Below are 12,913 nucleotides of genomic sequence, written 5' to 3'. Positions count from 1 at the left end.
TAAGTACTCATTATAGAAAAATTTTAAAGTACTGAAAATGTTAAAAACGCAGAAAAAAAATACATACACCCACCATCAAAATCATCTTCGGTCTGATCTTAACACAGCTTACAGAATTCTTCTTGCATTTTTAATGCTTTTCTTTTCTGAAATGCTGGGACCAGGACTGTGCCTTTGACAACATGCCAAACTAGTGCTTTGCAACTGACAGAAGTTTAGTACGCGTTCGTTCAGTGCACAAAGAAGGGTGGAAAGTTACCGAGAATTTCATATGCCACAACTGACTTTAAAAGTATGGCAAGTCTCTTCTAAATACTATACGATGAGTCACTCTGGGAAATCCCTGCCTATTGCAAACACTTTATCACTTCTTCCCTAATGTCTAAATTACGCAAAAGCTCTGTTAACTAAATACATAAACTAGGCGAGTGAAGATGCCCACACCCTTTATTCATACTCTACTCATGCCAACTAATCAAGCCGGTGGCTGAGTGACTTACAGGACACTGAGTATTGACGAACACACCCTCGCCGTGGATAGTCCTACATGCTCTGTTGAGTTTTATGGTTGATGGCTATTAAAAAATCACTGGACTAGACAAGTCCGCCAAAACGAGGAAGCTCGTTTATAGCTAGAGACCCAAGGCACTAAACTCAAACCCAAGATCTTGCTTCATTCAAGTCAAAAAGTGCCAGAGGATTAGGTGTGGGTCCTGCATTCTTGGTCACAAATTCAAAGTTACAAGTTTGGTTCTGCCCATAGGTTTTAGTCACCCTATAAAACTGAGATGAGCTTGGAAGCACTTTGTCCTATCAGAGCTTTCGATCAACAGACCTATCAAACATTAGACAAATTTGTGATGACTTTCAAGAGGGCAGCTAATAAACAAGATAAAATCTTCCTTTTGTGATATTCGGTGGGGAGCATAGCCAAAACCTAGACTTACATATTAATAAAAGAGAGTCATTTAGTTTATTATAAAGGTACGCCAGGTTGTTACAGCAAACATTAAATATGGGAAAATCAATAAACTGAAGGATTTTATTTAATCACTTTTATTTGCAGAGAGCTTCAACATCTGCAATTTTTTTTTAATTTTGAATAATTCTTGAATAGATAAAACAACAGAGTCTATGTGTCTAACTCAAACAAAAGAGGTAATTATCAATATGTGCCAGAATTTAGTGCACTACAACACTATTATATGGGATCACATATATCACAAGTTATATGTTATATGTGATATAACATATATAATTGTAGAATATATTTGACTTGTTTAAATTAGCCTTGTCCCAGTTAAAGAGATTTTGTTGCTTTTGCATTTTAATTCTACTATTTCATCTCTGACCCTTTTTTTTGGTGAGGAAGATTGGCCCTGAGCTAACATCAGTTGCCAGTCTTCCTCTTTTTGCTTGAGGAAGATTGTCACTGAGCTAACATCTGGGCCAATCTTCCTCTATTTTATGTGGGATGCTGCCACAGCATGGCTTGATGAACAGTGCTAGGTCCTGGGCCACCAAAGTGGAGCATGCAAACTTACCCACTACACCACCAGGCCAGCCCCTCTGACTTTTTTGTGGCGTTTCTTCCTCCTTCTACTTTCAACCTCCTGAACCTACAATGATTCTCTATTTCTCCATGTTTAACACTTTATGAAATTTTTCTAATTGATTCTTAAGGACACTACGTACCACAACCACAACTTCATTTCTAAACTGATTTTCCATTTTTTCCCAGCATTCAATTTGCCGCAGTCAAGGCTACCTCATCTATCTTTCTGGTCTTTCTAGCCCCTTTAGTACATAGGAGCTTTCTCTTATCTAAATTCCCATTTCCCATAGACTCATCCTCATCCAGTTAGCTAATTGCTTCACAGGGTTTCATTTTCTTGTCTTGCTTGTTCTGAGATATAATTCACATACCATACAATTCATCTTTCTAAAGTATACAGTTCAGTGGTTTTTTACTATATTTGCCAAATTGTGCAACCGTCATCACTACCTAACCCCAGAACATTTTCATCATTCCAAAAAGAAACCCCACAACTATTAGCAGTCACTCCCTAGTCCTCTCTCCTCCCACCCCCTGAAAACCACTCATCTACATTTTGCCTTTAGGGATTTGCCTATTTGGGATATTTCATATGAACAGAATCATACAACATGTAGTGTTTTGTACCTGGCTTCTTTTATTCAGCATAATGTTTTCAAGGTTCATCACGTTATAGCATGAATCAGTACTTCATTTCTTTTTATGGCTGAATAATATTCCATTGTATAGAAATACCACATCTTGTTTATCCATCATCAGTTGATGGACATTCAGTTTGTTCCATGAATAATGCTACTATGGACATCCATGCACAAGATTTTGTATGGACATATATTTCAGTTCTTTGGGGCATATACATAGGAGCGGAATTGATGTATTATACAGTAACTCTATGTTTAACTTTCTGAGTAACTACTAAATGGTTCTCCAAAGCGGCTGCACCGTTTTACATTCCCACTAGCAATGTATAAAGGTTCCAATTTCCTCACATACTCACCAACACATGGTAATGTCTATCTTTCTGCTTATAGCTACCCTCGTGAGTATGAAGTAATATTTCACTGTGGTTGTGATTTTGATTTCCCTAATGACTAATTATGTTGAGTATCTTTCGATATACCTGTTTGGACACTTGTATGATATCTATGGAGAAATGTCTACTCAAATCCTTTGCCCATTTTTAAATTGGGTTATCCTTTTTTATTGTTTAGCTGTAAGAGTTCTTTACATATACTGTATACTAAACCCTTATCAGATATACGATTTATAAATATTTTCTCCCATTCTGTGGGTTGTCTTTTCACTCTCTTGACGGTGTCCTTTGAAAGGTTTTTAATTTGATGAAGTGCAATTTATCTATGTTTTCTTTGGTTGCTTGTGCTTTTAGTGTTTTATTGAAGAAACAATGGCCTAATCCAGGGTCACAAATATTTACACCTATATTTTTCTAAGACTTTTATAGTTTTAGTGTTACATTTAGGTCTTTGATTTGTTTTGAAGTAATTTTTATAAACAGTATGAGGAGTCCAACTTCATTGTTTTGCATGTGGATCCAGTTGTCCTGGCACTTTTTGTTGAAAAGGCTATTTTTCCCGTTTCATTGTCTTGTCATCCTTGTAGAAAATCAATTGACCATAAATGTTTATTTTTGGACTCTCACTTCTGTTCCATTGAGCTATATATTTATTCTTATGCCAATACCACACAGTCTTTATTATTGTAAGCTGTACAGTAAGTTTTTAAATAGCAAGTATGAGTCCTACAACTTTGTTCTTTTTCAAGATTGTTTTGGCTATTCCAGGTCTCTTACGTTTCCATATGAATTTTAGGATCAGTCCATCAAGTTACTCAAAAAAGGCAACTGAGGTTTTAATAAAGATTGAATATGTTGATCAATTTGGGGAATATTGCCATCTAAATATTAAATCTTATAATCCATGAACATGGATGTCTTCCCATTATTTAGGTCCTCTTTAATTTCTTTTAACAATGTTTTATCGTTTTCAATATACAAGTCTCACATTTCTTTTTTTAAAAAATCATTATGGGCTTTAGTTTTGAATCTATAATTCAAGTTTAAGCTTCTCCATGGCCAGAACCATGTCTTCTATCGTTTCTAAATCCATTGTGCAATCATTAGCTCTTACACCAATTTTTTAAATTTAGAATAAATACATTCCACAAAAATTAACTGCTTCTTTCTAAAATATGACATTCCATACCCAACACCATATGCTTTCTTACTTCCATGTCTTTGCTCATTCTTCTTCCTATTTAAAATGACTTCTCCTCAACTGTGCAGGCAGAATCCTTCAGATTTCTAAGATCTAGGCCTACTGTTACCTTCTTTGTGAAACACTCCCAGCATTTCCTCTTCCTCTCAATATTTTATTCCCTCCTCAAATACATCTAATTGCATTGGATCTGTATGATAGTTATTTATGTGTTTGTTATTGTTACTTCTGGATTATGAGCAAATTTTAGGGCTCTTCCTAGTCATCTTTCTAGTCCCACATACCTTAACCCACTACTTCCAAATTAAAATTGTCCAGCTTGTGTCTAATGAATCAATCTGAATAGGAGTCTAATGTCTGCATCTTTGATCATTAAATCAGTTAAAAGAAAAATCTTAACTTTTGTTATACTTCAATCATGTTAGTCAAAAATAGATTGAAAGCCTGCTACATATAATTTTAAAGTTGCATCTTTTTTTTTTACCCAGAACACGTCTATTTGGAGGATAGTTTAGACCAGGTATTGGCAAACTTTTTCTGTAAAGGGCCAGATAGTAAACATTTTAGCCTTTGTGGGTTATATGATCTCTTTCATATCTATTCAATTCTGTCATTGTAGTGCAAACGTAGACGTATACAATATGTAAGTGAGTGTCTATAGCTACATTCCAATAAAACTTTATTTACAAAAACAGGCAATAGACCAGATTTGGCCCTGGGGTTTTGTCAACCTCTGGGTAAGATCATGAAGAACTCTGCCCCAGCACATTTGCTGACTTGTATTATGAGTTTCATGTAACTGTGTTATTGATGTATTATTCCCCCCTGTAGAGTGATGAGAGAAGAATTATAAACCCTGACATAGAAAAAATGTTCAAGTCAAATTTCAAGTCGATTTTTTTAGAAACAGGACAGGGACTTTATAGAACACAACAGCAAATTAAAATGCTTAAGCTGCTTATTAGACCAAATGTGTTCCATTTGGGATATAAACCAGGAACACAGAAAGTAAGGAAAAGAGCTCTTAGCTCTGTTTTCCATTTGGCAAAACAATATAAATGACTCAGCCAGTATGTCAGCTATGTTATAGCATGCTTTACTAAGGTCTTTTCTCTTCTTTAGAAGAAAAGTTAATACCAATAATTCATTTTAATATCAAATTTCATAACTTGATATCAAAAATTACTCTGAGATGTCGTGATGTTTTATTGCTTTGTTTTGTGTTTTTTAAGAAAGCGTTTCTTTGCTTCTTTTTTTTTCTTTTTTTTTGAAAAAATGGCACTTGCCAAGCCTCCGAGTGATGGATGGCAGATAAGTTTTCACCAGTTCACAGGATTTAGTGGCTAAGGGTGAGACACACAAACTGATTCCAGCAAGAATATGACACTGGAGAGGAAATCTATGGGATGACTGGCAGGATCTACGCCAATGATCCTGAGGTAAATGCTTTACGGGGAATTTGACAAGACTAAGTCCCTCAAGGGCAGGGCTCACTTCTAAGCCACTCAGTCCCCTGTGCCTAGCACAGCTCCTGTTAACGCAGTCAACAGCCCACTCATGTTTGGTAAACTGGATCAAACTCCAGTTTCTACATTTAGTATGTCAACACATATTGAAGTTCTCCTGAGTGAAAAGCTCTATTCAAGGTATGGTGAATAAATTATAAAAATGAAATGTCCTTGGTCAAAGGAAATTACAATCCAATGGTACAGAAAAGAACAGCGCAGGAGAACACTTCACACTACTAGATAAATGTATTGGCTTTTCTAATAACAATAAAAAAATTCTGAACGATTGTTTTGTGATTTTAAGGCACTGGTGCATACAGTTTTTCTTTACGCTCCCAAGAAACTAGGAAGAAGGTCTGGTATTATTGAATCCATGGGACATGTTAATTCCAGAGCTAGGATAACAACTTACATGCTTTTTTCTTTCTATGTCTTTGCTTCTTTTTTGTGGCTGGTCCTTGGTTGACTACTGCAAGTTCTGCTAGTTTAAAATAGTTGAGACTTACACTTTATCCACATGAACAAATTCTCTCTAACTTTGTCTGTGTTCTCGTTCAAATCATTATTCTATTCTTTGACACAAATGTTTAGATCCAGAAGTGGGGGGTATACTGGAAAGATTGCAGGAATGTTTTCAGACTATTTTCTAAATGATGTGCCTGCCTCCTTGTTCCGAAAGCAATAGAACCGGAGACAAGTGCTTTGATGATTTATAAATAACTCTACAATTGCAGGACAATCTTTAATTTTTTTGTGATGACATTATTAACTTAAAGTCCAAGAAAAGCTTTGTTATTTTATTAACACTTTCATCCTAGCCCTTTGTATGTGCCCTGTAATTTTTATACTATTTATAATAAAACATATGATATACTTTCTTTTCTATACATGTTACTCAATCCGATGTCAGAAAGCTTCAGCATGTCTTAATTTTTGAAGTCAAAGCTTATGGGAAATACTACCAATTTCCAGTGACCTGATAATACCAAGGAAAACAGCATAAATGCGTGTCTTGGAGGTAAGTGGATGCTAGTGTAGGCCCTGCAAGTTAAAAGCAACATTTTATAATCTCGGCAAGATGTAATGGGTAGTCAAAGTAATGAAGCTAACCCAGGCGTAATGATTAATCTCTGTGTGAGTCACGACCCTGGCAGCTGCATTCTAAATGAACTGCAATCTATATAATGCATTCTCAGGAAGACCAGACAACAAGAAGTTGCATTAGTCCATAGTGCAGATGGTCAGACTGCATGTAGAAACATACTCAGCTCTGGCCTAAAAGAGCAGAGGTCTAGGTTGAGCAATATTCATAAAAGGACAGTGAGATATCACAGATGTTTACTGGCTCCAGTTTATCAAAACAGAATGTGGAATTAACCCTTACCTGCTTTGACTAACCAGCGGTGAGCTGGAATATTTAATACAGGTTCCATGGGACAGGTAACACTGAGCGGGACCTTGTAAGATGGGTGGGAGAAGAAATGCCATTCCAGGTAAGAGATATAACATGAACAAAGCTATCACAGCAGGAATTCACAAGGCAAAGTGACTATCCAATTGTATTCCCTTGGCAAGTACATTTTAAGGAAGTTAAAATTAAATCCTAAAATATAATTGACATATGTCCATAAAATATAATGGACCTGAAGGGGAAATGGAAAATTAAAGATGTTGTGAGTAGTTATCTTTAAGAGCAAAAGTTGTATGTTAGAGCTTCAATTGTTGCATGAAATTTTGAATATCCTATTTTCTTAGTGGGAACTTAAACCTGCCTCTGATTTGGTGCAGATAATAAGGATGACATTGCTTCTGATCAAGCTCAAAAATTTGATGAGACCTTCATAAAACGTGACTAACAAAAATATAGAATAAATAATAATAACAAAAATATACAAGGGATTGATTCTATGCATGTATTATTTTAAGCACTTTATATACAGTAACTTCTTTATCCTCACCATACCTCTATGACATTGGTATTATTGTTATCTTCATTTTACAGATGAAGAATTTGAGGCCCAGAGAGGTCAATAAATTTGACTAGTTACATAGCTAGTAAGTACTGGCACCAGGATTCAAACCCAGCTGGTCTGGCTCCTGAACTTATGTTTATAACCATTATGATATCCTACATCGTAGAGTCAATGTAAGGGGGCATCCTTTGATTAGAACCCAGAGGTAAGTTCTTGGGGGAGGCACACCCTTCAAGAGAACTGGTGGTAAGAGGCCTGAGTCCCAGTGAATGGCTGTGGCCACTGTGTTATGAAGTTCCCTCTAGAAATTGTTCAAGGCCGTATCCTTGATAGAGATGTGCTTACATATGAGAGGCCTGACTTTCACGTGGAACCATGTCGTCTCCAGGCCCACTAGGCTGTGCAGATTTTCCTTTTTGGCCTCTCCAGGTACTAACGGCCCATGTCAACAGACACATTCTATCTCTTTACTTCCCCTCTTCACTCCCTCTCTCAGTATCTGCCCCACCTAAGTTTGGGAAGGGAAGTGAACAAGGATATGCAGCTAGTCTGCTTGCTAAACTCAAACCTGACTCCTCTGGTTTTTACTTTCATTGAAAAGCCAAGAACTCTGTGGTTTCACAAACATTTCACCTTGAAGACCCAGGAAAGACTCAAGAGCGACTCGCTAGGGATCATAATCTGGACCAAAGTCCCCTCCCAACAATATTAATTCATTCCCTCTAATGGTTGCATGACAGTCTAAGGTCACTCCTAAAACACGTCAGCTGCTCCTCAAGCTGACTGAGGTATGTGTCATTGGAGACTCCTGTTAAAAGTCCCAAGTACTTCTCACTCGGACCAGGGTGTCAGAGGTAAAAAGTCCATGAGGGTTTTATCTACTGATCCAGTCAAGCCCCTCCACACCCAACACACCCTCCAGATGGCAAGTTGTCTGTGCTGGAGTTACTGTTAGAAGATGTTCAAATGCTCATTGCAAAGATGACACACTTTCCTTGTAGCTCATTTTACTAAATTAAAAACATTAAACATAAATGTCTCTTGAGGTGCTTTTTTTCTCCCTCAAAAATTATTTCTCTGAATTAAAATGTGTTTATACAATTTCATATCAGAATTAAGCAATCCCTTCTTTTTTCACCTGCCAGTGGATGTCTGAGTGCACAGACAGCCTTGCCAAGAGCAGGAGGTCCCCAGGGTTACTCGTGTAATTTCTTTGACTCTGGGGTGCTCAAGCACAGAATTGCCTACAATCAATTTGCTTTCACATCCTGGCATTAAACTCACTGTATATAAAAGTATCACAAGTATTTTCAATATAATTCTAAGTAGCAGTGATTTAAAAGGCTTTTTATTGTAATGAAAAAACTTACAAGGCATAGTAAAAGCTGCACAGTCTATTTGACTGAAGCCGATCAAACACATGTACGATTCTCCATAACTTCAAAATGGGGAAAAATGACTTAAAAATTAAGAAGGACAATTGATAGGAGTCATTTTGGTGTCTGACAGATGAAGCAATAAACCTGAACAATATTTTGACCTCCTAGTTTCTAAAAATATAGAATGAATCATAATTTACCTTAGTGCTATGGAGAAACATATTATTTTCAAAGATGTAGCTGCAGATATAAAAATATAGGTATTGATATAACAATCTTCTAAACATACAGCTATTTTTTTAAGGGGAAACCAAAAGACTTTCAATAAAATATATATCTTAGGGGCTGGCCCCGTGGCCGAGTGGTTAAGTTCGCGCGCTCCGCTGCAGGCAGTCCAGTGTTTCGTTGGTTCGAATCCTGGGCGCGGACATGGCACTGCTCATCAGACCACGCTGAGGCAGCGTCCCACATGCCGCAACTAGAGGGACCCACAACGAAGAATATACAACTATGTACTGGGGGGCGTTGGGGAGAAAAAGGAAAAAAATAAAATCTTTAAAAAAAAAAAAAAATATTAGTTATCATGAGTACAGATGATGTCTACCATTAATGTTTGATTAGAAGCCAACGAGCATGACTTAGGCAGCAACGGCCACTGCTATTCCAAATGATCATCATTAAAATCCAGGTACACACAATGCCCTTGAACCTGAATGTAAATATAATATAAACATGAAATTATTATTATAACTGCAATGCAGCTCCTGACACATAGTAGGTCATCAATAAATATTTGTTGAATTAATGAAACAATGAATAATGAATAAATGAGTAACATATCCAGAGGCAGGCCACTTTCCTATGCTATTTTAATTGAGTCATTTTCATTTTTACCTTTAAGAGAAATGAGTAAAGCAAATCAGAAAATTGAATTACAATCTGTGGCTTGATAGCTCTCTGATATTCTCAGGCCTTCTGGACTACCAAAACCATCTCTTCTGACTTAGAACTCAACCTTTGGTTCAAAGTCCTCCCAGTGTTTACAAAAAGGCAGAGCCCCCCCCTCCCACGGCAACCAAATGGCATGTCATTGAATCCCCTAAGAGTTGACAGATGCAGCACTGAGTTTATTATTTTACTCACTAAAGAGGTGGAAGAAATCGAGTTGCCAGATAAAATACAGGAAGCCCAATTAAATCAGATTTTGATAAACCAGGAACAATATTTTAGTATAAGCATGTCCCAAATATTGCATGAGACATACTTACATTAAAAATCATTCCTGGTTTATCTGAAACTAATTTAAGCGGGAACTATGTATTTTTATTTGCTAAATATGGCAATCCCAGAAGGAAAGCAAATGTTCTGACTAAATACCAGATATTTCTATGCATGCAGACTCTGGTAGAGTAGGGAAACCTTTGAGTAAGAAGCAATGGCAGAATCATCTTGATGCATTATTCAGTGATAACCAACTTTTCATAGTTCAGTAAAATGATATTTTTAAAGGGGCTGATCTCACAGCCATGCTGCATGTTGAAAGCTTCCAAAGACAATGAGAGTATGACATGGAGAAAAAGAAAGATTACAAAAAGTGAAGAAAGCAAAGACAGAGGAGATGTCAAGAGGCAGAATAAATATTTTTTGACATTAACAGTCCCTTTTAAGAGGCTATTGGTATGCATATATGTTTCTATAGACATACATTCAGATCAAAGATAAAAATGACCCCTCAAAGAGTCTGGAATTTTGATAAAATGTCAACTGTGTTTTTATACCGTGAAAGAAATGTAGTGCTTATGAAAGGTGGCAGATTGATTGATTGAATAATTATTAATATTTATTACATACCAACAAGAAGCTAGAGGCTCTTCAAACACGCAGGCCAGGGCTCTACAGCCTCGGGAGGAAGTGGCCTGCCTTGGAGCAGTGGGTGACAAGGTCTTGAAGGGAAGATGACATATGTTGTTGCCGACAGCGGGTTGAGATATTTGTTCAAATGAGATCTGACAATCCACAAAAGATAGCTAGAAAAATTCTTAAAATCTACAATGTTCATAATCGAAAAACTGAAACTGAACATTTCCTTCTATTTCAGGGGTCCTCTTGACGTCCAAAGATAAGGCAAAGCCCTGAGAAGAAGTCAGTTTCCCTGTGTTCAGAATTTCAGGCCTGACAAGGTGGTTAAAGGGCTTCCTGTTACAAACACTCAAGCTTGATCAGAATTATTTTCCAATAAAGTGCCAGACTGTGAAATCAGGACTTCCAAAGCCTTTCTAAGGGAGAAGGGGGAACCTTTTCAACCAGATCTATTTTAAACGCAATCAAAGGGAGGAGAGAGGAAAGTAATATTTCTTGAACCCCTATAGGTCAGACCTCTGCTAGGTGTTATATAAATGTTACTTATTTATTCACATAATAACAATACGTGCTTGGCATTATTTTTCTCATTTTACCAATGATTATCTGCTGACCCTAAGAGAATTTAGCCAGTTACCCAAGATTACAGAACCAAATATTGATGAATCTAAGATTCTCATTCAGGCCTGACTAAGATTCCAACATAATACTTCCAAATCTGGAACAATCTCCTTCATCGTTGGATAAAATATCAGAATCTTGAGCTAGTCAAAGGAAAGGCTTTATTTATAGGGTAGGCAAACAAGATAATTGAAGGTTTTTACTTTCAATAATGACATTTTCTTAAGTGAATTATGAAACGGTGATTCCAAGTCAAAAAAAAAAAGGTTGCTTACTATCATGAAACTCTCTCAGTTTACTTTTGGTGAATGTCATTTCCCAAAGTAAATTATGAAAAACACAAAACTAAAGTTATACTATTCAATTAACACCAAAATTTAAAGCAGAAAGTTAAAAAAAAAAAAAAACTCGGTTAACTTTAATGTCAACTCCTACAAGTTACTGCTAAATAAAAAGAAATTATAAAATAGAAACTTTAGGTCACAGTACAAAATAAACTTCCAATCCGGTAGCCACAGGCTCTAAAAGCTTGGCTTCTAGAGTCACATAACCCAGATTAGAATCCCAACTTCACCTTTTACGAGCTGTGTGATCTTTGGCAAATTACACAACCTCTCTGCACTACAGTCTCCTCGTCTATAAAATAAATATAACAATAGAGCCTACCTCTATTGTTGTCAAGAAGATTAAATAAGATACTCCACGTAACCTGCTTGGCATGGAGCCTGGCCCAGAACAAGCACTCAATAAATATCAGCTCTTATTTTTATCATCAACAAAATGTTTTCTTAAAAATGGATATGCTGATATAAAATGAGGATTTCCAAGATCCCAGCCTGAGCCCATTTACACTGCTCTCTTGTATTATGCTGCTGCTCACAAAAGAAATTATTTGGCTTGCAGATAGCTGAATCAAAAAAGGCGTCCTCAAACCCATTTTCTCACCCTTCCCCCTGAGCGAAGATATTGAGGTTAAAATGTACCTACTGAGTAGGTAATGTATTTGGTATTAAGGATCCATCACATGCGTATGTCTTCTGAGCATAATGGTTCCTTTGGAGCTATTACAGATATGCCGTGAATAGATATTAGGAATAATACACAAAGAGTGGCTGAAGGAGATCCCATATTAACTACTGTCAGACTTTTAACATTATTTGAAACTAGGCTCTTTTTTTTAATTCCTGGGGTTTAATACCTCTATACTTTGTAAACTGAGCGCTTTTCAAAGAGAGCTCCAAATTCCTACAGAGCTGTCTTTAGGTGAGCTTTGATCTTCGCAGAGCACGTATCTTGTGTTTCGATAATTGCTCTGGTTTAACAAGGCTCCCTAGCACGGGAAAGGAGAAAATCCTTTTATTAAGGCTATAAACCTAGCTGACCACACTGATGGAATGTGCAGCTTCGGGGTAGCCCTTGCTCCCCAGGAAGGAAAAAAAAAATGGGGAACTGAGGAAAGTCTTCATGTTAAAACAAAATGAAATATTTATTAAACATGTTTCTGGTGTCCCAGGTGGTCAGAGGCTGCCCTGTGGTCCGCTGAAAGGTTTGATCTTTGTTAAGTATTGTGAATGCTGATTTCAATAATGGGGTGAAAGCTGAGGAAGTTATGGCTGAAATTTTGGCTAAAGATGACAGCTCCAGGTTTCAAGTTGCACAAAGCAGTCTGAGGGATTAAATCAACAAAGCCTGCTCACAAGTATTGAGTTTCCAGAAGTGTAATCTTCCTATGGGTGATTCACACTCCTAGGATGGGGAGGATTCCTCATTTACTTTGACTTTG

The 12,913-nt window shown here is 36.8% G+C and overlaps 1 long non-coding RNA gene across 1 annotated transcript in view; it reads right to left on the bottom strand.

Moving 5' to 3' along the window:
• Positions 1–12,913, bottom strand: part of LOC139075742 (uncharacterized) — a 93,535-nt gene that overhangs the window by 4,759 nt on the left and 75,863 nt on the right. The window lies entirely within an intron of this gene.

This window comes from Equus przewalskii, chromosome 14, assembly GCF_037783145.1.
Source record: "Equus przewalskii isolate Varuska chromosome 14, EquPr2, whole genome shotgun sequence".
NCBI classification, from domain to species: domain Eukaryota; kingdom Metazoa; phylum Chordata; class Mammalia; order Perissodactyla; family Equidae; genus Equus; species Equus przewalskii.
Note: the sequence above shows the minus strand (reverse complement) of the source record. Positions and strands in the feature narration are given on the sequence as shown.